At 38.0% G+C, this 24,509-nt stretch overlaps 1 long non-coding RNA gene and 1 pseudogene across 1 annotated transcript; one reads left to right on the top strand and one right to left on the bottom strand.

Moving 5' to 3' along the window:
• Positions 1-510: 510 nt before the first annotated feature.
• Positions 511-24,509, bottom strand: LOC149122575 (uncharacterized). Its single transcript, XR_016219319.1, has 3 exons — positions 24,336-24,509; positions 2,836-2,916; positions 511-704 (listed from the first exon to the last, which is right to left on the bottom strand). It is a non-coding gene; the product is annotated as an uncharacterized LOC149122575 (long non-coding RNA).
• Positions 9,916-15,431, top strand: LOC100342821 (interferon-related developmental regulator 1 pseudogene; annotated as a pseudogene).

Below are 24,509 nucleotides of genomic sequence, written 5' to 3'. Positions count from 1 at the left end.
ATTAAGACTTAGAGAAAAAACATTTGATAAAATCCAGCACACACAAAATCTTTCGATGAATTATAAATAGAAGGGAACTTCCTTAACTTTATAAAGAATGGCTACAGGTGGGCGCTGTGCTTCATTTGGCTAATCCTCCGCCCATATGGATGGGTACCGGTTCTAATCCTGGTTGCTCCTCTTCCAATCCTGGTTGCTCCTCTTCCACTCCAGCTCTTTGCTGTGGCCCAGGAGGACAGTGGAGAATGGCCCAAGTGCTTGGGCTCCTGGAGACCGGGAGGAAGCACCTGGCTTCTGGCTTTGGATTGGTGCAGCTCTGGCCATGGCAGCCATTTGGGGGGTGAGCCAATGGAAGGAAGACCTTTCTCTCTGTCTCTCTCTCTCAAAGCCTATAACTCTGCCTGTCAAATAAATAAATAAATAAATAATAAAGAATGGCTACAAACCACGAACAGGAACATCATTTTTTTTTAAGATTTATTTATTTTTTACTTGAGAGTCAGAGTTACACACACACAGAGAGAGAGAGAGAGAGAGAGAGAGAGGTCTTCCATCCGCTGGTTTACTCCCCAGTTGGCCACAACAGCCGGAACTGTGCCAATCCGAAGTCAGGAGCCAGGAGCTTCTTTCGGGTCTCCCACGCAGGTGCAGGGGCCCAAGGACTTGGGCCATCTTCTACTGCTATCCTAGGCCATAGCTGAGAGCTGAATTGGAAGAGTAGCAGCCGGAACTTGAACCGGTGCTCATATGGGATGCCGGGGCTTCAGGCCAGGGCATTAACCCACTGAGCCACAGCACCGGCCCCACAGGTAACATCATTTTTAAGATGGAAACACTATATGCTTTCCCAGCACCTTGTAAATACTATACTGGTAGTTCTAAGTAGTTCAATAAACCAAGAAAAAGACGTAAACATTACACTGATGGAGAAAGGAGAAATAAAACTGCTTATGGTAATATAGGATAGAATTACCTATGTAGAAATTGAAGGGAAAAAACTATAAGAAGAAAACATCCTAGAACTAATGAGTAGTTGTGGGAAAAATCTAGGATACAAGATCAATACATAGAAGCCTACAAATTTCCGATGTTACAGCAGGGGACAAATGTCTTTTTTAAATTAAAACATAATACCACTTCAATTAGCAATCCACCAAAATGTCTAACAAAACACCTACAAAATTATATGAGGAAAACTACAAAGCTATGATAAAAAATTTTTAAAAAATGAAGAGGCATTCCACATTCATGGTCAGCGATAATCAGTGTTGTCAGGATAGCAATTCTTCCCAATTTTATCTTTTGTATTGTGGCAGATCGTCAGAAAGCCAGAGAGGCAGAGTGGGAGAAAGAGATCAATCTCTATCCAGTGATTTGTTCCCTAAATACCCATGACACCTAGGGCTATAGCCACGAACCCAGATGTCAATGTGTCATTTGCCTGGGTAGCAGGTACCCAAGCTCTTTAGCTTTCGCCTGCTACCTCTCAGCATGCACATTAGGAGAAAGCTGGAATTGGAAGCAGAGTCAGGACTCTGAACACAGGTGCTGTGATACAAGATGCCAGTGTCCCAGGTGGCAGAAATGTCATGCCAAATGTCCACCACAAGACTTTTTACTAGTCAGGGCTGAAAAAAAAAAAAAAAGGACGTTTACATATAAGTTAACCTATCTAGTCACAGACTTTGTATCTATAACAAAAATTAACTCAATAACACAATAACAGATCTTACACCTAAATGTAAAATACCAAATTATATTTAAAAAAAACTAGAAAACAACATGAGAAAATCTAGATGACCTTTAGTTATCATGAAAACTTGAACACAACACTACAGGCACAATCCATGAAAGAAATAACTGATCATCTAGACTTCTTCAAATTAAAAAATTGATGATTTGTAAGAGACTGTAAAATGAATTAGAAGACAAATCACAAAATATTGGCAAGGACATTTGAGGAAGACTGTTACTTGGAATGTGAGAGAACTGTTAAATATCAAAAAGAAGAAAACAACTCACTTAAGATAAGAAAAGATCTAAACAGATACCTATTCAAGGAAGATATACAGATGGAGAGTAAGCATACAAAAAAAAGTTCAAGATCACATGTTATCAGAAATTGGAAATTTTAAAAAAGGAAGAATTACCATAGGATATATATTAAGATGCTAGAATTCAAATATTGCAAACATCAAATGGTGGTATGGATGTGAATTAATAATAAGTTTGATTCATTACTAGTGTGGGTACAGTTGGTAGTCACCTTGGAAGATAGCCAGGTAGTTTTTACTGATCTAAACCAAGAAGTCATGCTCTACTATATACCTAAAGGAGTTGAAAGGCTATAAGAAAAAACACACACAGACAGACTCTCTCTCTCTCTTTCTCTCACACACACACACACACACACACACACTGCACTTTCAGTTTATACCAGCTTTTTTTAATCGCCAAATTCAGAATCAGGCGCGATGCTCTTCAGTGGGTGAATGGGTAAGCATACTGTGGTATGTTCATAAAACAGAGTATCATTCAGTTCTAAAAAGTAATGAACTGTTGAGACAAGAAAATACAAGGAGGAAACTTAAATGCCTATTAATAAGTAAAAGAAGGCAATCTGAAAGGACTACATACTTCCTGACTCTGACCACATGACATTCTGAAAAGACAAATTATGAGCACAGTAAAAGAAAAAAAATTAGCTGACAGGGTCTCAGGGGAAGGAAGAATGGGTAGGAAAAACCCAAATATTTAAGAGAAGTAAACTATGCTGCATTAATGTGTACATCTGTCAACACTCATAGAATGATTAGCACCAGGAATGAAACTTACACTGGACACTGGGTGATAATGAGCTGCAAATGTAGCAAGTCACTCTGGCATGTGACGCTGATGGCAGGGCAGGCTGTGTGTCTGTTTAAGGGAAAGGGGTATATAGAAACACTCAGTATTTTCCACTCAGTTTTATCATGAATTTAAAATATTTATGTAATATAAAGTCTTAAAACAAAATTTTTAAAGAAAACCTAGAGCATAAGTATATTTTCAAATCATTTATTTGATAAAGATTTAATATCCAGAATAAAGAACTCCTATAATAACATAAAACACACAGCCCTATTTAAAAAAAAAAAAGGCAAAAGACTTCAACAGGTATTTCTCCCAGGAGGACACACAAATGGCCAATAAGTTCAAGAATAGATGCTCAACATCATTAGTCAGTAGGGAAATGTTAATCGAAATAGTGATATTTCAATTCATACCCCTAAGATGGCTATAATTAAAAAATTAAAAGGGAAAATAACAAGCCTCAGACTCTCTGTAATTAGTTGCTTAAATAAGCTTTCTTTTAGGTCTATCCTTGCCTTGCTAAGTAATATTTCAATTTGACTTTCACCTATGATTGTCTTTTGTATTTTTTTCCTATCACTACCACCTTTAAGAAAACTGTAATTTACTTACAAACACATACTTCTTTATATACAGCTGTGTGTATATACACATATACAGACATACCCACATGATGCATGTTCCAAAACTCCATGGAAAATATGAAAACCAATGATTGGCTTCAGAAATCTTGCACCAAAATAAGCTTATATTTTCATTCCATTTTCCATGAACTTTTAAAGTACTCTTATATATGTGTATCTCTCCATATACATATGAGAGAGAGGACACATGGAGAAGTGATATTTTCAGTTTAACACAGAAGTATATGATATATTCTCAATAGAAATGAGATTGTTTCATTTTATGATGTATACATGTTTCAAACATTGTCTGACATAATTGTTCAATGAACATGTGTTAAATTAATATTTCTGCCTTATCCATTTCTGTTGATAGAATATTTTGAAATTTTTACATCTTCCAAATCATCTCTAAGATTCATGCTCTATCATTAATTTACACTCTTAATTACTTCATTAATATTTAAGACTATAAATTATTCTTTAAGTATTGGTTTAAAAGAGATCTCAAAGTTTTGCTATGTGGTATTATAATACTTTTTGGTTCAAAACATTTTTTAACTTATATATTTGGGGACAGAAGGCAAAAATATTAAAATTATATTTGTCATAATCAATAGGCATTTTCTAAGTATTGGCTTGTGATTAATTTCTAGCCTAATAAGAAGACATACCCTGAGACTTTAACACATTAAAAACTTTGAATTTTGCTTATGTTTAAAACTGTACTTTTTAAAAACTGTTCTCTGTGTACTTCAAGAGAAGACACCTGCGGTAGGTAACTGCTGTTACATATATTCTTTAGGTTCAAGGTATTGTCTAATTATGTTGATCAAATATTCTGTATCTTTAATTACAGTGCAGAATGAAATTATAGGAGAGGCCCTCAGATATTCTCAATTGTGTGTCAACAATACTCATAAATAACAATAATTAGAAAGTATAGAGAAACAAAAATATTGTTTCCCTAAGGAGCCTGAATATCAAATTATGTTCAAGCAAGGTTTTTTAGTGCTTAAATATTCAAATCACTTTTACTATTCCCTATATATTAGTAATAATATTCAAATTATAAAGACAATAAAATTGTCATTTTTCTGGTAGATTAGTCTTTTAGAGTAAAACAGTAGGAATCTGTGCTTTAATAGATGTTTTCCATTAGGAGAGGCCCATGGCTTTAAAAATAGTTGCTTTTTTTCATTATTTCTGCTACTCCTGGAAGGTGCTTTTCTACATAATAAAATTCAAAGGTTTCTATAGTTGTAATACATGTTCAACTAGTATTTTTCAAAAAATTCAAACAATAACCCTGTAGACTTGGTTATTTGCCAGCCAAACTACTGAAATCAGTTGCTAAGGTGATTACCTTAATTTTTTTCTTCCTATTCTTCTCAGTCTAGATAAAACTAAATTAAAGTTTATAATATGCAACATAATAGCACCACTCATAATTCATAGAGAATATTCTAGCCACTCTATAATTAAAACATACCATTTGAAATCTGAATACAGCTGAATTTCTTAACATGCATAATAAAAATATACAATGACATATTAAAACAATTCGTTTTTATGTAATTAGAACCAATGTCAAAATGCAGGTTACATTTAGGGCTTAATCCAAGATTTTTTGGTTGGGTATTCATTCGAAGCAGCAGAAATTGTTTTCTTTTCTATATGTAATATCTGGAACTAACCTGGCCTTCTAGCTATAGTGTTACTGACTCAGAGAGGACACTCAAAACTTAAGAGAAATCTGGCAATCAAATCACCAAAAAGCACCCTCTACTACCACTCACTCTCCCAAAGGTTGATGAGCTTTATGCTAAAATAAATATCAAGGCTCTAAATTTCCAATGTATTTCTGACCCCCCTTTAATATATCAGCATCTTTTCCTAAACACAGAAAGGAAGTCATGCAAACATTCAGCAACTTAGAGCCTGCATACAAAGTGTTCAGGAAAAATTTACCTAGAAATAGATGTCCATGTCCTAAAAATACATGAAATATTTGTTTCTGAGAAAAGATACATTTTTTTATTTTTTATTTAGTAAATATAAATTTTCAAAGTACAGTTAATGGATTACAATGGCTTCCCCTCCCCATAATTTCCCTCCCACTCACACCCTTCCCATCTCCCTTTCCCTCTCCCATTCCATTCACATCAAGATTCATTTTCAATTATCTTTATATACAGAAGATCAATTCAGTATATATTAAGTAAAGATTTCATCAGTTTGCACCCACACAGAAACACAAAGTGTAAAACACTGTTTCAGTACTAGTTATAGCATTACTTCACATTGGACAACACACTAAGGACAGATCCCACATGAGAAGTAAGTACACAGTGACTCCTGTTGTTGACTTAACAATTTGACACTCTTGTTTAAGGTGTCAGTAATCTCCCTAGGCTCTAGTCATGAGTTGCTAAGGCTGTGGAAGCCTTTTGAGTTCGCCGACTTCGATCTTATTCAGACAGGGTCATAGTCAAAGTGGAAGTTCTCTCCTCCCTTCAGAGAAAGGTACCTCCTTCTTTGATGGCCCCGTTCTTTCCACTGGGATCTCACTCGCAGAGATCTTCCATTTAGGTCTTTTTTTTTTTTTACAGGGTGTCTTGGCTTTCCATGCCTAAAATACTCTGAGGGGCTCTGCAGCCATATCCAATGCCTTAAGGCCGATTCTGAGGCCAGAGTGCTATTTAGGACATCTGCCATTCTATGAGTCTACTGTGTATCCCGCTTCCCATGATGGATCGTTCCTTCCCTTTTTGATTCTATCAGCTACTGTTAGCAGACACTAGTCTTGTTTGTGTGATCCCTTTGACTCTTAGACCTATCAGTGTGATCAATTGTGAACTGAAATTGATCACTTGGACTAGTGAGATGGCATTGGTACATGCCACCTTGATGGGATTGTATTGGGATCCCCTGGCATGAGTTAGAAAAAGATACATTTTTAATGTAAAAAATAAAATTCAAAACTATAATGCCTTATTTAACTGATAACCTGACATATTTATGTAATATTCAAATGAAAGTACCAATGAAGAAACTGTGCAAATATTTAATGAAAAATATAACTAAAAATGTAGCAAAAATATTCATAAGGTAAAGATAAATAATAAACACAATTTCAATATTAGCCAATTATCTTTGTTTGACCTCTGCGATTAAAATGGATATCATTGGAAATAATCCATAAAACAACAAAGAAACATGTAATAGAAGACTTCTACAACCTTTGTTAAAATTCAGTTTCACATATAAGTGTAACTGTAGCTTGGGCAAAGCAACAGATCATAAATGAATGTTACTGGATTCTAAGACCAACTATGTCAGTAATACTTTCATGAACTTAGACAAAATCTTAGCCACTCTTGCTGATAGTTTCAAACAGGGAAAGCACTAACAGTATCTGTCCCAGCATACTTACCTCTCAGGGTTTCAGTGAGGAGCAAATGGAAATTAGTAGGGGGCTGGTGCAGTGGCTTAGTGGATAAAGCCTCTGCCTGCATTGCTAGCATCCCATATAGGTGCTGGTTCGAGTCCTGGCTGCTCCACTTCCAATGCAGCTCCCTGTTATGGCCTAGGAAAGCAGTAAAAAATGGCCCAAGTGCTTGGGCCCCTGCACCTTTGTGGGAGAGCCAAAAGAAGCTCCTCTTGGCTTTGGATTGGCCCAGCTCCAGCCATTGTGACCAACTGGTGAGTGAACCAGCAGATGGAAGATGGAAGATCTCTCTCTCTCTCTCTCTCTCTCTGCCTCTCCTTCTCTCTCTGTGTAAACTCTGACTTTCAAGTAAATAAACAAATCTTTAAAAATGGAAATTAGTAAATAAAAATAGTTTTGAAAGTCAGAGGTTCTCAAATATGAGCACTTAAAATTTTCTTATGGAAAACTGTTCTTGATATTACAAGTTTGGTTTCAAGAAACAAATAATATCCAACCATAATACTGTAGCTCTGAAACTATGCTAAGGTTTACAATTTGTCAGACTTTATCCTGACAATTTATATTCACCTCATTTACAGTGAAATGAGGCAACAATTGAACCATGTTGTGTAATTTTAGAAGTTTACCCAAATGACCACACATGGCTCATTAAGCTAAGGATGTTTTAATAGGTGCTGTTTTTATGAATTGATCTCCTAAACAATTTTACATCCATGATGTTTATTTTCCTTGGAAGATCACTTTACTTGATGTTTTATCAAACTTTTTTTTTTTTGTTTTTCTCTTTTAGCTGCTTGTCACATGATTATTTACACAAAGTAAAATCAACCCTCTCAGATGGAGGCTCGCCAGACCCACATAAATCAACTTTGATCAACATTTTGTTGATCTTTAGAAAAATGTTTCCATGTCGTAAATACTTGTTTCCATTCTATCTTTGAAGACACTTGTTTTCCAATTACTTCACAAATACCAAAGCCATCAGCTAGTTTTAAATGAATTATGGTCCTAAGTATTGATAAGCATAAAGGAATGTAATTAAATAGTCCAATCATCTCACCTTCCTCTGTTACTGAGATATACGAATCCTGTATGCTTCAAAAATGAACACACCATATTGCATAAGTTTGTTGGAGATAAAGACAACAGTGAGGGAGCAGGACACTTCCACTTACTGCAAATGAAAGTAATCTATTATCAGCACGGTCATTCACAGTCCATCCTCTGTAATGCAGTGCTTGTTAGCATACATGAATTCTTGAGCAGTGTACTTTCTGTCTGGGTTAAGAAAGGGGGAACAGTCTAGAAAGGAAATATCATCCACTGCTATATTGTCTATAGAGCTAATGCCACATTTTGTCCTGAAAACAATCTAAGAAAAAAATGGAAAAGTCTATTATAGGTGAAGCTGTCAATCAAGAAGTTCAAAACTTAGAACAAACACTAATTATCAAGATCATCAAGGAAACGTAAGGGTCTAAGTTGTGCACCATTCTCAACAATGAGAGTGGCAACACAACTGCCTCAATGTCTAGATTTTTAAGATACAGGGGTAAGAAAATCAGCAGGAGTCTCCAAACCACTACTGTTGGCTGTGCTAGTTCTAGACCCAAAACAAGACTTGTTCACTCTGTAGAACTTCGTCACACATAGAGGTACCTCAATCAGTTGATGTAGAGACAGGAAAAAGGTACAAGGACATCCTTTATTTCTCTGTTTTTTTGTTTTATTTTGTTTTGTTTTTATTCTTCAGTTCCATGCCCACCCCAATGATTTGAAAGCTAAAAGCTATTAAACTTAAATACCATGAGATTTTTTGTGGGGGGGCAAATTTTTGGAATTGAAATGATTTTGATGATGGTAAAGAGAATCCTCACACATCCTGTCTGACCACAGTTTCCCACTAACATGGACTTTGGTAGAAGTGATACAAAATAATCAGATTTGCAGAAGTTTTTTAAAAAACTGTTTTAGTTTGAATGATACCACCACTTGGAATAACAGTAAACACCATTCCAACAGAGCATAAGAAGTTTCATTATTTTGATTCATATTTCTAAGTGAAATTAATTCAGTGTCTCTGTATTCCATTACAATCTATATAGGTATATAAATAATTAATATTGATATACTTTAAAGAAATATAAGAAAGGTACAGATTTACCTCAATGATTTCATATAAAATATTTACTACTACCAAGTTCCAAAATACCATTTGATCAATTCTAAATAATTATTTTTGGTGAAAGAAGGAATTTTACATTTTCCTTCAGATGAGGTACACTGTTGTGCTACTATGAATTAGGGTTCATTACTTTTAAAGTGACAGCATAGAGTAAAATTATGCCACTCACATTATCTAAAAAATGTTTTTATATGTTGAATTTACATAAAAGAAATAAATCATTCTTTACAGCAGATGAGCTGAAAAATAAATAAATTTGTAAGAAGATGAAGTACTTGGAAGTAATAAAGATGTGATACTAGAAAAAATAGAGGATCATGACTTTCTTACAAGATAAATTAGTCTTCGAGAAAAAAAATGTTACATACACGGACAAGATATTCTACTACTGGATAGTCTCACTACTTGACTCAAGACTGTTTCACTGAACTGTTTGCTATCCTATAAGCACAAACTTAGCCACCTGTCATGTCCAAATGATCAAATTGCCACTCCTATCTTAATGCTCCATAGAATGTTCGTTGGGATTCCATGTACTTCAATACTGAACATGATTAATTTTTTAAAAATATGGTGCATCTTTTTTTCAAGTAGAACAAAATCAGGGTCAAATATTTTTATAATATTTGTCAGGAAATATAGCAAGCATCCAGTAGACTATTTGGACTACGGATGGCTGCCTGTCTTTAAAGTCTGTCTGCCATTTTGAGGTTACATAATTTCACAATTCCCACCACGGTAGCAGTGATGACAGAGGCTCAAGAGCAGCGGCAGTGAATGTAACAGCAGCAAGTGGCCAGCATTGAAACAGTCAATCTTTTAGGGATGCCGATGCATTGACAGAAACTATGAGTGGTGGTTCAAAGGATCCTTCCAGTGTCGCTGAAGACGGACAAGAAGTCCTTCATGAGGAAGGACCTCAAGATGACTCAGAGTACAAGTTGAAGGAATTAATTGACCTAACCCTGGATAAGAGTACAAAGACAAGGCAAGCAGCTTTTGAAGATATTAAAAATGTGCTGGCTTCAAAATTGCTGTATAAATTTATTCTGGAAACAAGAATAATTTTTATTGATAGCAATGAACATGCTCTGAAAAAAAGGGAAGATTGAGGAGCAAAGTGCAGCTACAGCATTAGCATCTGTTCTTTGTAGTCACTTGGGCCCTGAAAGTAAAGAGATTTTTTTTTTTTTTTTAATTCTTGGACCAGTTCTAAAGAAAATAGTTTTTGATTGGACAGCTAGTGTCCAGGAGAGGTAAACCTATGTGACTTGCTTTGGTGTTTGCCATTTGATTGTCACAGATGACATTACCAAGTTGCAGTTAACCCTAGAATGTTTGGAAAATAAGTATCTTCACCGTATCCTCTCTCAAAGGAAAGATGATAATGTTATTTGTGGCCCTGACACAGTGCTTCCTATCAGCTCACTTCTCACCTGCAGATTGTTACTGACCTTATGCCCAGTAAGAGAAGTCAAGAAAAAATGCATTTCCATAAGCTTCCAAACCTGCTCCTGTGATACTGGTGATTCTTTGGCACTTCTCTTTGAATTGGCCAGAGCGATTGAGGCTAACTTTTTTGGTTTGTTTGTTTGTTTTTTGACAGGCTGAGTGGACAGTGAGAGAGAGAGACAGAGAGAAAGGTCTTCCTTTTTCTGTTGGTTCACCCCCCAATGGCTGCTGCGGCCGGTGCACTGCGCTGATCTGAAGCCAGGAGCCAGGTACTTATCCTGGTCTCCCTTGTGGGTGCAGGGCCCAAGGACTTGGGCCATCCTCCACTGCACTCACTTGGAGTCTGCCTCAGATGCTTAGGGCATTGGCCACAGATGAAAATAAACACTGAGCCAAGATGGAGAAGGCAAAGTAGGAGTAGGATTTCAGACAACCTAAGGGCTGTAGAGGAATGGGATTTTTCCATAGAAACTGCATGTATATTGGGAGATGTGTCAAAAAACACATCTATGATAACTTTAAGGAGGTTCTTGGATCAGAGGATGCAATATTACTTGCAGTCAAATGAATGCCTTTGCAAGATATTTGAACTTGAACCCCTTTTGATGCTCAATACTGCAATACTTAAAATGATAGATTCTTTAAAAAAAAAAAAAGATTGTTATTGGGCTGGAGCTATGGCTTAGCAGGTAAAGCCACTGCCTCCAGTGCTGGCATCCCATATGGTCACTGGTTCAATTCCCAGCTGATCCACTTGCCATTAGGCTTTCTGCTATGGCCTGGGAAATCTATAGAAGATGGCCCCAGGGTTTGGGCCCCTGCATCTACATGGGAGACTGGAGGAAGCTCCCGGTTCCTGGCTTCAGATTGGCACAGGTCCGGCCATTGTGGCCAATTGGCGAGTGAACTAGCGGATGGAAGACCTCTCTCCCTCTCTCTCTCTGCCTCTCCTTCTCTCTGTCTAACTCTGACTTTCAAATAAAATAAGTCAATCTCTAAGAAAAAAAGAAAGCAACATTTATTCTCCAGTATGAAAGTCTTTCATTTTCATTTTTAAAAAGATTTTATTTATTTATTTGAAAGGCAGAGTTACAGAGATCTACCACTTGCTGGTACACTACCTAACTGGCTGCAATAGTTGGAGCTGGGTGGATCGGAAGCCAGGAGCCAGGAGCTTCTTCCTAGTCTCCCATGTGGGTACGGGGGTCCAAGCCCTTGTGCCATCTTCCACTGCTTTTCCAGGTCATAAGCAGAGAGCTGGATCAGAAGAGGAGCAGCTAGGACATGAACCAGCATCCAAATGAGATACTGGGATTGCAGGCAGAGACCTAGCCTACTATACTACAGTGATAGCCCCAGAATTCCTCATGTTGAAAGGTATTTATATAAGTGCCTTGTTTAAAGCTTGAACAAAAGTTTGAAGAAAATATTGAGACAGGGAACAGATTTTGGGGGAATTCTAGATTTTCAAACACAGTATTTATCTTCTATCCACTGGTTCACTCGCCAAATGCCTGTAATAGCCAGGCTGAGCCAGGCAAAACCCAGGAGCCTGGAACTCCATCTGGGTCTCTCACATGGATGGCAGAGACCCAAGTAGTTGAGCCATAATCTGCTGTCTCCCATGATACATACTAACAGGAAGGTGGAGTTAGAAATGGACACTCAAAGCCAGGCAGTCCAGTATGGGGATGCTGGTATCTATCAAGCATCTTACCCACAGCATCAGAATCTCACCCCAAAAGATTTATTTTAGCAGTAGTATTTAAGTTCCTCTTTAAAAAAAAAAAAACATTCATTGCATTTAAATTCAGTATGTAACCTCTTTTATAACTATAATTTTGGTCAGAAAAATGAAGACTTGCTGGCAGACACAAGCAAATCCCTTCTACTTTGTCTAGTGTTAATCAGTATCAATTTATATGGGTTCCACAACATGAAAAATATTGAGAAGCGCTGTAATGTTCAAGCCTCCTTTCCTATTTATTGGCCAGATAAATTAATCATGGGACGTGGGCACTTAAAATCAAAGGGAATGCAGGTATACTATTCCATCTTAAAAAACAAACAAACAAACAAACAAAAACAACAAAAAAAAAACAAGGTATCGGAGTGGAGAGACAATGACTGATGTAGTTTTTCTATTTCTTGGGCCATATAGTAGGGGAGGATTAACATCCCCTAATTCTCCTTCAGGCCAGAAAAATTACTGTTTCAAGGAGAAAACCATAAGTAACCTAGGGCTCCTACTGCTGGGGTTGGTTCCTTCTGTCTTTTAATTATGGGATTCCTCTTAGGTTCATAGCAACAGTCCTGGTTCTCAGTGACAATCATGGTTTTTTTTTTTTTTTTTTTTTTCTCATTTCTTCTCTAAATCTCTCTTCAAATCAGGAGTTGATAACTGATGGATAGCATTATTATATTCAGCTTTCTGCATGCAGTAGCCTTTTGACTACCCTGATCTCTATCTCTTATAGTATATTCATTATTTACCATGATTCAGTGCTGTGCCACTTCTTTCCCATGGTTTTCTCTTTCAGGCATTAATAATTCCTTGCCTTTCACTTCTACTCATGTCTATAACTAATTCACTTACTACAGTATTTCCTATGTACCTTGAAAGGCAGTTTCATTTACTCTAAATCTAAAATCAGTACCCAGCCTGCGAGTATAAGGAGCAAGAGAAAACATACATGGGGTACGGGGACATTTGGTGCAGCAGAAGGATGCCCACATCCAGTCTTGGAGTGTTTGAGTTCAAGTCCTGGCTCTGTATCCAATCCTAGCTTCCTTCTAACACACATCCTTGAGGCAACAGGTTATAGCTTAAGTAGTTGGATCCCTGGCACCCTCATGGGAGACCTGGACAGAGCTCCTGGCTCTGGGTATGGCCTTGCTCAGGAACCTGGATATTCACAGGCATCTGGAGAGTGAACCAATGCATGAGAGACCTGTCTCTCTGTCTTTCAAATAAAATAAAATTATATGTATTTTATTTATATATATATATTTTTTAAATATATACACACACATTTGGAGTACATCAGTCTATAGGGTAACAGACTTGTCAGGTGTAAATCATGGTCAAGTCAAGGTTTTTCAGTTAATTCTTTGCTACTGTCTGGATCTGGAAAAACTGGGAAGGTGACTCGTTTTCAAAGTTTAGGTGGTTCCCATATTATGCTGCCTTGAGATTTTAAACACTTCAACCTTCATACCATTAAAAAATCATACACACCAAAACAGCACTGTTGTGAACTAGAGATTTAGTAAGACAGCATAAATAACAGCTTTAACATCTAAAACTATACACGACTTTTTTATACACAGAATGCTGAGTCTCAGATTTATATATCTGCTACAAGGACAGATAAGCCATTGCTATCTAGCTATACTAAACTGCCCACAATCACATCTATATGAGGCAATTCATGTTGTGTCACTTCTTCTTTGTACTTTGCTACCAGAATTCAGTTATCTGTATTTTAAAGCCTTGTGTATTATTCTTTAACAATTAATTTATTTGAAAGGCAGAGTTATAGACAGGGAGGGACAGAGAGACAGTTCTTTCATCCACTGAGTGGTTATTCCCCAAATGGTCACAACAGCTGAGATTTCAAAAAGCTTAAAACAGGAATCTTGAACTCCAGTGGTGACTCACATAGGTGGCAGGGGTCCATTTTTTGCTACTTTCCAAGATGTATTAGCAGGGAGATGGATCAGAAGCAGAGCAGCTGGGACTCAAAAGCATTGCTTACATGGAATCCTAGCTTTGCAGGCAGCAGTTTAACCCACTGATACCGCACACTGGCCTACTCTATTTGGTTACAAATCTTCATAGATTATTATTTTAAAAAATTATTTATTTGACAGGCAGAGTTACAGACAGTGAGAGGAAGAGACAGGGAGAAAGGTCTTCCATGTACCAATTCACTCCACAAATGACCACAATGGTAGGTGCTGGGCCAATCTGAAGCTAGGAGCCTGGAGCCTCTTCTGGGTCTCCCACATGGGTGCAAGGGCCCAAGCACTTGGGACAATTTCCACTGCTTCCCCGGGCCACAGCAGAGAGCTGAATTGGAAGAGGAGCACCCGGGACTAGAACCGGCACCATATGGGATGCTGCAGGTGGAGGATTAACCTACTGTGCCACAGCACCAGTCCCAACCTCTATGTTATTCTACAGCTTTATTCATCAGCAGTTGCTGTTATTAATCATAGCTACACTGCCTGCGATGAAAAGGCAAACATAAGTTCTGAATATATAAAAAATGTAGATCATATTATAAGTATTTTATACCTGTAAACAAATACCACAATACTGTTTTTTTTTTAAAGATTTATTTATTTATCTGAAAGCCAATTATACAGAGAGAAGGAGAGGCAGAGAGAGAGAGAGAGAGAGAGAGAGAGAAAAGTCTTCCATCTACTGGTTTACTCCTCACATGGCTGCAACAGCTGGGGCTGCACTGATCTGGAGCCAGGAGCCAGGAGCTTCTTCTGGGTCTCCCATATGGGTGCAGGGGTCCAAGGACCTGGGCCATCTTCTACTGCTTTCCCAGGCCATAGCAGAGAGCTGGATTAAAAGTGGAGCAGCTAGGACTTGAACCAGTGCCCATATGGGATGCCGGTACTGCAGGCGGCAGCTTTACCCGTTATGCTAACCATAATGTTTTACAGACAATTCCCAGCTTTATAATAATATGAGAACAAAATATCAAAACTGGAATAAGTTCTAAGGCAATGCTAGTAAGTAGATGGAAATAGTTAAAGTAATAACAATTTAAACATTGTTAAAAGGAAATTTTTTTTTTTTTTTATTTAAACAGGACCAATGAAGGGACTCAACTCCAGAGGAGAGTAGATTTTGTGTGATTATATCCTGGGCTTTGAAAAGTTAATTCTATTTACCAAACTATAGGGTCTTTATGTTTTAGAAACTCTGTAAATAAAATATTAAATTATTCAATTTACTTAAAAACAATCTTAAGATATGTCTATTAACATTAGATGTTTGGAAAACTATATACATACATATATTTTTATTTATTTGACAGAGTTAGACAGAGAAAGGTCTTCCTTCCATTGGTTCATCCCCCAAATGGCTAGAGTTACGCTGATCTGAAGCCAGGAGCCAGGTGTTTCCTCCTGGTCTCCCATGTGGGTGCAGGGGCCCAAGCACCTGAGCCATCCTCCACTGCCTTCCCGGGCCACAGTAGAGAGCTGACCTGGAAGAGGAGTAACTGGAACCGGAACCTGGTGCCCATGTGGAATGCTGGCACCACAGACAAAGGATTAACCAAGTGAGCCACAGCGCCGGCCCTGGAAAACTATATATTGAATTCCTAATAACTGAACCAATTTTTGGCTAGAAAACTTTATATTTAATCTAAAAGAGAATGAAAAATATTCCTTGGCTACAAACTTAGATCTCTAAAGAGAATTTGAGAAAATTTAATTTAAAAACTAATAATTCTCCAAAGAAATTCTAGCTCAAATATATTTCTGTCTTTTTAATAAGAAATTTAATAAGATAATAAAATTAAAATGATATAAATACAGCCAAAATTAATAAAAGTAATATATCCATGCATATGAACTAGTATTATAACTTATGAGGAACTGTTCATTAAAGTTTTATGACTGGGCCGGCGCCGCGGCTCACTAGGCTAATCCTCCGCCTAGCGGCGCCGGCACACCGGATTCTAGTCCCGGTCGGGGCGCCGGATTCTGTCCCGGTTGCCCCTCTTCCAGGCCAGCCCTCTGCTGTGGCCCGGGAGTGCAGTGGAGGATGGCCCAGGTGCTTGGGCCCTGCACCCCATGGGAGACCAGGAAAAGCACCTGGCTCCTGGCTCCTGCCATCGGATCAGCGCGGTGCGCCGGCCACATCGCGCTGGCCGCGGCGGCCATTGGAGGGTGAACCAACGGCAAAAGGAAGACCTTTCTCTCTGTCTCTCTCTCTCTCACTGTCCACTCTGCCTGTCAAAAAATAAAAAAAAAAATAAAAAAAAATAAAAAAAATAAAATAAAATAAAGTTTTATGACTGTCCAGCCACTGTGGAAGACAGTATGGAGATACCTAAGAAATCTGAATATAGACCTACCATATGACCCAGCCATCCCACTCCTGGAAATCTACCCAAGGGAAATGAAATCGGCATATGAAAGAGTTTATGCACCTCAATTCACAACAGCTAAGATCTGAAATCAACCCAAATGTCTATCAACTGAAGACTGGATGAAGAAATTATGGGTTATGTACACCATGGAATACTGCAAAACAGTAAAAAGAAAAATGGAATCCTGTCATTTGCAACAAAATGAATGCAACTAGAAAACATTACACTTAGTGAAATAAGCCAGTCCCAAAAGGACCAACACCATATGGTCTCCCTAATATTGGTAACTAATAGAGCACTTAAAAGGTAATCTATAAAAGTGAAATTGATCCTTTGAGATGCAATGACTTTGAACAGCTCTTGTCTTCATTGTTGAATAACACTTTTGGTTTTCATACTATTTGTTGAATTCTTTACATAGTATAGAGTTAATCTTATGTGTATAAAGCTAATTGAAAATAGATGGGAATAGCTGATGGAGGAAGAAGAAGGGTGGGAGTGCATGTCAGAGGGTGAATAGTGAGAAGAATCACTATGTTCCTAAAGTTGTATTTACGAAACGCATGATGTTTGTATACCTTAGATAAAAGGTTTCTGGGGAAAACTTTTTATAACTATATCTACAGTAGTTTAGAAAACAGAATTAACATTATCCCAAAGATGTTATTTTTGTCACCAATTTTTCTTGCCTTTCTCTTCAGCTTCTCCTTATCATGGAAGAACTGTTTCTATTTTTTTTTTCTCATTGTTCATGGTGTCTCCCTCTCTCTATAACTCTACCTCTCAAAAAATTTAAATTCTTTAAAACAAACAGACAAAAACCATAAAACCCTCAACTTTCTCCTAATACATCCTCTCCACTTTATGAATCATCAAAACTCCCTCTTTTTAATATTTATGTATTTATTCAAAAGTCAGAGTTACACAGAGAGAGTAGAGGCAGAGAGAGAGCTGAGAGAGAGAGAGAGATCTTCCATCCACTGGTTCACTGCCCAATTGGCTGCAATGGCCGGAGCTGCGCTGATCCAAATCCAGGAGCCAAAGCTTCTTCTGGGTCTCCTAAGTGGGAGCAGGGGCCCAAGGGATTGGGCCATCTTCTACTGCTTTCCCAGGCCATAGCAGAGAGCTGGATCGAAGTGGAGCAGTCGGGTCTTAAACCGGCACCCATATGGGATGCTGGCACTGCAGGCAGCGGCTTTACCCACTACGCCACAGCGCCAGCCCCAAAACTCCCTCTTCTGTACCCATACACTCTGTACATTCTTTGTAGTCCCTTATGTTCTCTTTTAAATGATTTTTATTTTATTTACCTTATCTAAATTTTAATATCTCCTTTTGTTACTTCTCTTTCATCACTGGTATGTAAAAATGGCTATTAGGCTGCATTTAGCATACCTTCAAAATAGTATTTCTTGTGAAATATAAGGTTACAATGTATTCATTTATGAGGCTGGATGGAGTCACTGTAAGAAATGTGACTAGTTTTCTGGAGAAAATTCTGGATAGCAAAGATAGGTGCAAAACTCTATACTGTGAAAAAAATCTACACTTTGATACCAAACACTATTTCAGAAGCTGCATTAACTGTATTTTCATGTCAAAGTTTTATTTAGTTACCTAAATAAATCACCTATGCATACTCCCACTTTTAAACTTATGATTGTATAATTTCAACAGCTCTATTTAATGCTGAATAATGAAGAAACTAGAATTACTTAATAAAATTGAAAGCAGAAGGTAATAAATTATTTCAATTAAACAAAGTTCATAGTGCTAGCATATTTCTAATGAGATCATTAATATTGCTTACACTTAATTTTCAATATTTAATTCTTAAATTTCAGGAATTAGCCCAATTTACAAAAATGCATAGAATGTAGTATAAAATCATAAAGTAAAAGATCCAACAATTAAAAAGCAAAGCCCTTCAAAAAGCTTACAGAATATATGTATTATGCAAACTATGAGTAGATTCCAAAATTTTGCACAAAGAAAATATATTTTGGGGGCTGGTCCTGTAGCATAGTAGGTTAAGCCTCCCACTGTGGGGCCAGCATCCCAAACAGGCACTGGTTTGAGTCCCAGCTGCTCCTCTTCTGATCCAGCTCTCTGCCATGGCCTGGGAAAGCAAAGATGGCTCAAGTACTTGGGCCCCTACACCTACATGGGATACCTGGAACAAACTCTGCTCCTGGCTTTGTATCCACTCATATCCGTCCATTGCGGCCATCTGGGGAGTGAACCAGCAGATGGAAGACCTTTCTCTCTGTCTCTCCCTCTCTATCTTTGTAACTGTCTATATAAATTAAACAAATAAAATCTTTTAAAAACCATATTAGTTCTATTTTCCAGGTGCTTTCTGACAAAGGCTTCACAAAGTTTATGTAAAAGTGAAACTAAATAAACTATATTATTCATGAACTTTTTGAAGAAGCTCATGTATTGTTAGAAGGAAAATGTCTTAGGCCAAGTAATTTTACTTTCATATAGCAACGCAAAACAAAAATGATTCATGAAGTAGGCAGCTATCAGAATCAGAGAAAGTTCCTAGAACTCAAACAATGATGATCTGACCTTTATAAGAAAACAGAAATGAGGTATTGATTTAATTGTTCACAGCCTATTCAATCAACCAGTTAACTGGCTACAGCTTAACTATGTAATTGTTTACAGCCTAATCAATTGACAGGCTACAAAGGCTATTTGCAACCACCCAAATAACTCTGTTGTTGTGTTTCTACTGGATTGGTCTGATGGGCCCAGTTCGTGTGTTCAGTACAACTCTACCACCTCCCACAAATTTTGATGCTCTCCTCCTTTTGATCAAGCTCATCTCAATAGGTTTACCCAAAACATAAGACATAAGTGGCACCCTTAGTCATCATCAACCTCGGTTTCCAGTCTCCACACATCATCTTGAATTTATGGCAACCTCATGATACCACATTTCCTTGAGTTTTAATTCAAGCTGAAGATAGACCATTTAGGATTCAGCAGATGTCTCAACATAGTGATTTAAGACCTTGAGAGAATATAGTCATAGTAACAGTCTCCATGCTGTACTATTAACAGAATTCCAAGAGTTTGTAAAAAGCTTTTTAGTCTGGGTCACCATGAACCAGCCATCCAAAAATCAAGTGATCAAAGAATAAAAATACAACTCAAAGGGTTGGATAAGCTGCTGCTTGAGTTTGCCTGCATGGTTTATCAGAAAGCCTGCTGGAGTCCCAGCTCCTCCACTTGTAATTTAGCTCCCTGCTCTATCTGGGAGGCAGCAGAATACGATTCAACTACTTAAGTTCCTGCTATTCACGTGGGAGACAAAATAGAGCTCCTAGCTTCACCCTGACCTAGTCCAAATGCTGCAGCCATATAGGGAGTGAATCAGCATATAAAAGATTTCTCTCTGTCATTATGCTTTTCAAATAAAAAAAAATACAACTCAAAGATGTATAATCATGTATTTGACCATATTTCCCATGCGGTACAACTCATCAAATAATCTCTTCAGTTTAAGATATTTTGGGGCTGGTGCTGTGGCATAACAGGTTAAAGCCCTAGCCTGAGGCACTGGCATCCCATATGGCTGCCGGTTTGAGACCTGGCTGCTCCACTTCCAATTCAGCTCTCTGCTATGGCTTGGGAAAGCAGTGGAAGACGGCCCAAGTTCTTTGGCCCCTGCACCTGCATGGGAGACCCGGAGAAGGCTCGTGGCTCCTGGCTTTGGATCAGCGCAGCTCTGGCCATTGTGGACAATTGGGAAGTGAACCAGCAGATGGAAGACGTCTCTCTGCCTCTCCCTTTCTCTGTGTAACTCTGACTTTCAAATAAATAAATAAATCTTAAAAAAAAAAAGTTTTAGGGGGTCCAGTGATGCTTCCGGAACGATCCAAACTGAGTTTAAAGTCAAAAGATCTAAACTAGAACTTGAATTTTAGAGGTCAAATATCCAAGGCTCAAAACGTACTCAAAATAAGAGCACAGGTCACAATAATAAGGTAACTAAAATGGCAGTCAAAAGAATTCAAAGGTCATTTCGTCATTCCAAAAAGCCACAAACCTGTAGGAAAAATACTCGGCTTTCTATGGACAGGATGGCTTCCTTAAGTGCTTTTAAGATCTTATACCACACTATTTCCTGTTAAAGGCAGGTCAATTTTACCAAAAAAAAAAAAAATCTTGTTTTAATACAAATAAAAAAATTCTAACTCAGTAGTTACTTCTGATATTAATGCTGTTTTTCTTCTTAAATTCCTTTATGATTTTAGACAGCTAAGAAAATTTCTTTCACAAACTTTTTATAAATTTCTTATATCTCCCTTCAACTATTTCTCCTATATTCACACTTCCTCTCCTCTTTTTGGAATTATTCTACTTCAGGCCAAAAAATTACTTTTTCTCTTAAAAAACACATTTTAACCCCTTATCATCACCCACTAAAACACATGTCCACTTCCTCTGAATAAAAAGTTATTTCTAGGGTCTGGCGCTGTGGCACAACGAATTAATGCCCTGGCCTGAAGCGCCGGCATTCCATATGGGCGCCAGTTCTAGTCCCGGAGATTCCTCTTCCGATCCAGCTCTCTGCTATGGCCTGGGAAAGCAGAAGATGGCCCAAGTCCTTGGGCCCCTGCACCTGCATGGGAGACATGGAAGAAGCTCCAGGCTCCTGGCTTCAGATCAGTGCAGCTCCAGCCATTGTGGCCAATTGGGAAGTGAAACAGTGGATGGAAGACCTCTCTCTCTCTCTGCCTCTCCTCTCTCTGTGTAACTCTTTCAAATAAATAAATAAATCTTTAAAAAAAAGAAAAAAAAAGTTATTTCTAGTTGCCTGCCATTATTCTCCTGGCCCTAATAGAACATGTTTACACATATGATGTAGCCAAATATCTGTTCAACAGGTTATTACTCAATGTTTTCCAACACATACATCACAGTTTCTCAATGATCACAGTCAATGGTTATTTTCTCTTCAGAACAGTTTCAAATAGCCTATCCTAACCAATGCAGGAAATCAGGAAGTCTACCACAAGCCCAAACCATACTTATTCTGTCTTCACACCATCCATCAACAAACAATAAAGTCAGAGGGTTGAGGAACAAGTTTTAGTCTTTTAACTTAATTGAAAATAAATGACATTTCTACCCTTGAATTCCTCAGAACAAGACTTCAAGCTGCAGAAGTTATGACAAAATCATCTATGATTTACCACACCCATTTATACTCACTTTATATATTCACTCTTAATGAAGCTTGAATTCATGGAACTAGTCAGTCATTTGAAGGAGTCTAGAAGATATTACCCCCAAATATTACTTAAGTATATTAATTAAGTTGAAGATATTTGGGAAACACCAAAATGGAGGTTATTTTTTAAGTTCTCTATTTAAATGGAAAGCTTCCAAAAGGTACTCCATCGGCCAGTTCTCTGAAGAGCAAACTGTTGAAATCTTTACCCAATATATGCTAAACTGATCTTCTGTATATAAAGAGAATTGAAAATGAATCTTGATGTGAATGGAAGGGGGGAGGGAGAGGGAAAGGGGAGGGTTGCGGGTGGGAGGGAAGTTATGGGGGGGAAGCCATTGTAATCCATAAGCTGTACTTTGGAAATTTATATTCATTAAATAAAAGTTAAAAAAAATTACTTCTTATCACAGCAGAAGAGCTATATCATGCCCAGACATCAACTATTTTTCTAAAGGCTCATTTGTCTTTCTTCAAAAATCATTCAGTAAGGATATTTTCTTCAACCCTTGACCCTTTTACTCATTTCAGCAAAAGAGTAGAGTCACAGAATCTTTGTTCTATGATTGCAGTCACAGTGCTCATTGTGAACAGATCAGGGCTACATACCCTTATCTGCTATGACAAAGGAAAAAGCACTTAAGACAAAATGGTCTTAATGAGGTTTGTTACACAAATCTAAATTACCTTCTTCACTGTAAGAAGCTCCCAGTGATCTACTCTTCTCTCTCCTCTGGGTGCAGAGAGGGAGACAGATCCATAAATGAGACTGTATCCACATTTGTCAATTCCCTTCACTAAAGACAAGTCTCAAAATAACAAAAGCACACAGCTTCCCAACCGAGCCTATATACTTTAAATAACAGTTCAGGGAAGGCCCAATTAACAAATGACAGACAAAAAGCATTTTCAATGCCAGACTAAGATATTTTGTTATTGTCTGAAGCTTAAAATGTTAACCAGGCAAAAAGTGGTTAAAGCAACAGACACCACGGTCTAAGGGCTAGAATTGTATAAACTTTTTCCTTGCTGTAAAGTTTAGTTTTTTAAAAGCGTTCATTGTTAAAAGTTAACTCCACTGATTCTGTGGAGTTTTTGAATCTTCTTTTTCTCATGTGCCCTACACATAATTTTTTCCAAACCCAAACTTCTTCATTGTAGTCACTGTAATTCCAAGTTATTTCTATAAAGTTTTACCCATTAGCCTTTAAAAAACACTAGAGATTCTAAGAATTTTTACACCTGCACTTAGCTGAAGTTCCAAGGGGAGAAACAGAACTGGAACCAATACAGTTTCTGTCTGACCCAGGTAGCTGCCACAAAACCTAAAAAGCTTACACAGCCTCTTACAGCACAAAATGACAGGTGGTAGCCCTTCACGGTGATGTGCTCTCACAACATAAACTAATCCTGGATGGAGGTCCACCAGACAGGGTACTAGATTCCCTGAATCCAGAAGAATCTATGATTCCCTGTTAAAAGCTTTAACAGCCTACTGAAACCAGCTCAGTCTTGTCAGACCTGCTCACAGACCTGAGGCCTTCCTGCAGGACCTATTTCAATTGCTTCCAAACTCACTCTGTTTCTGACTCAGGACCTGGAGCTCCTGTATCAGCAATCTTGCAGCTGTCCCAACTTGCAATCCCAGTTTGAACCAAAGATATGCTAAAACTCAGAAAGAGCAAACACAAGTCTGTGGAGCTTCAAAATCCAAGACAGACAGACAGGACCAAGGCAAAATAAGCACTTATGCTCTGTTACCCGATGTTTCTGGGACTCACCATTCACCAAATTTCATTGAGTGTGCCAAACTGTTACTAAAACAAACTAACTCAGGGGTGATAAACCTTTTCTATGTCAAGGGCCATTTGGATATTTATAATGTAATTAACAGGTCATAAAAAATATCAACTTAAAATTAGCCTGCCCAGCTCTCTGCTGTGGCCAGGGAGTGTAGTGGAGGATGGCCCAAGTACTTGGGCCCTGCACCCCATAGGAGACCAGGATAAGTACCTTGCTCCTGCCATCGGATCAGCGCAGTGCACCAGCCGCAGCGCACCAGCCACAGCGCGCCGGCCATGGCGGCCATTGGAGGGTGAACCAACAGCAAAAGAAAGACCTTTCTCTCTGTCTCTCTCTCTCACTGTCCACTCTGCCTGTCAAAAAATAAAAAAATAAAATAAAATAAATTAGCCTGCTATAGATTTATTAGATTTTGAATCCCACCTGCGGTTGCTCCAGCAGGACGAGAGCAAATACTTTTGTGGGCCTGAAATGGCCCTCAGGCTGGATGTTCACCCTTGAACTAAATTCAGTGGAGTTTTCTATTAGTCTTCTTTTGTTACTTTAACTAAAATCCTTGATAGGAGCATCTTAGAAAAGAAAAGTTATCTCAGCTTACAATTTGGAGGTCACAGTTCAGGATCAGACAGCTCCATAGCCTGGTGTTTGGTAGAAGCTCCCCTAGGCAGAACAGAGAAAATATCACACGATTAGTCAGCAAGCACAGAGAGAGTAGCTAGGTAGAACGTGAAGTCAAACATGCAACCCTCTCACAAGAACCACTCCCAGAGGA

This window comes from Oryctolagus cuniculus, chromosome 13 (genome assembly GCF_051225735.1).
Source record: "Oryctolagus cuniculus isolate XC-2025 breed Fujian yellow rabbit chromosome 13, ASM5122573v1, whole genome shotgun sequence".
NCBI classification, from domain to species: Eukaryota; Metazoa; Chordata; class Mammalia; order Lagomorpha; family Leporidae; genus Oryctolagus; species Oryctolagus cuniculus.
Note: the sequence above shows the minus strand (reverse complement) of the source record. Positions and strands in the feature narration are given on the sequence as shown.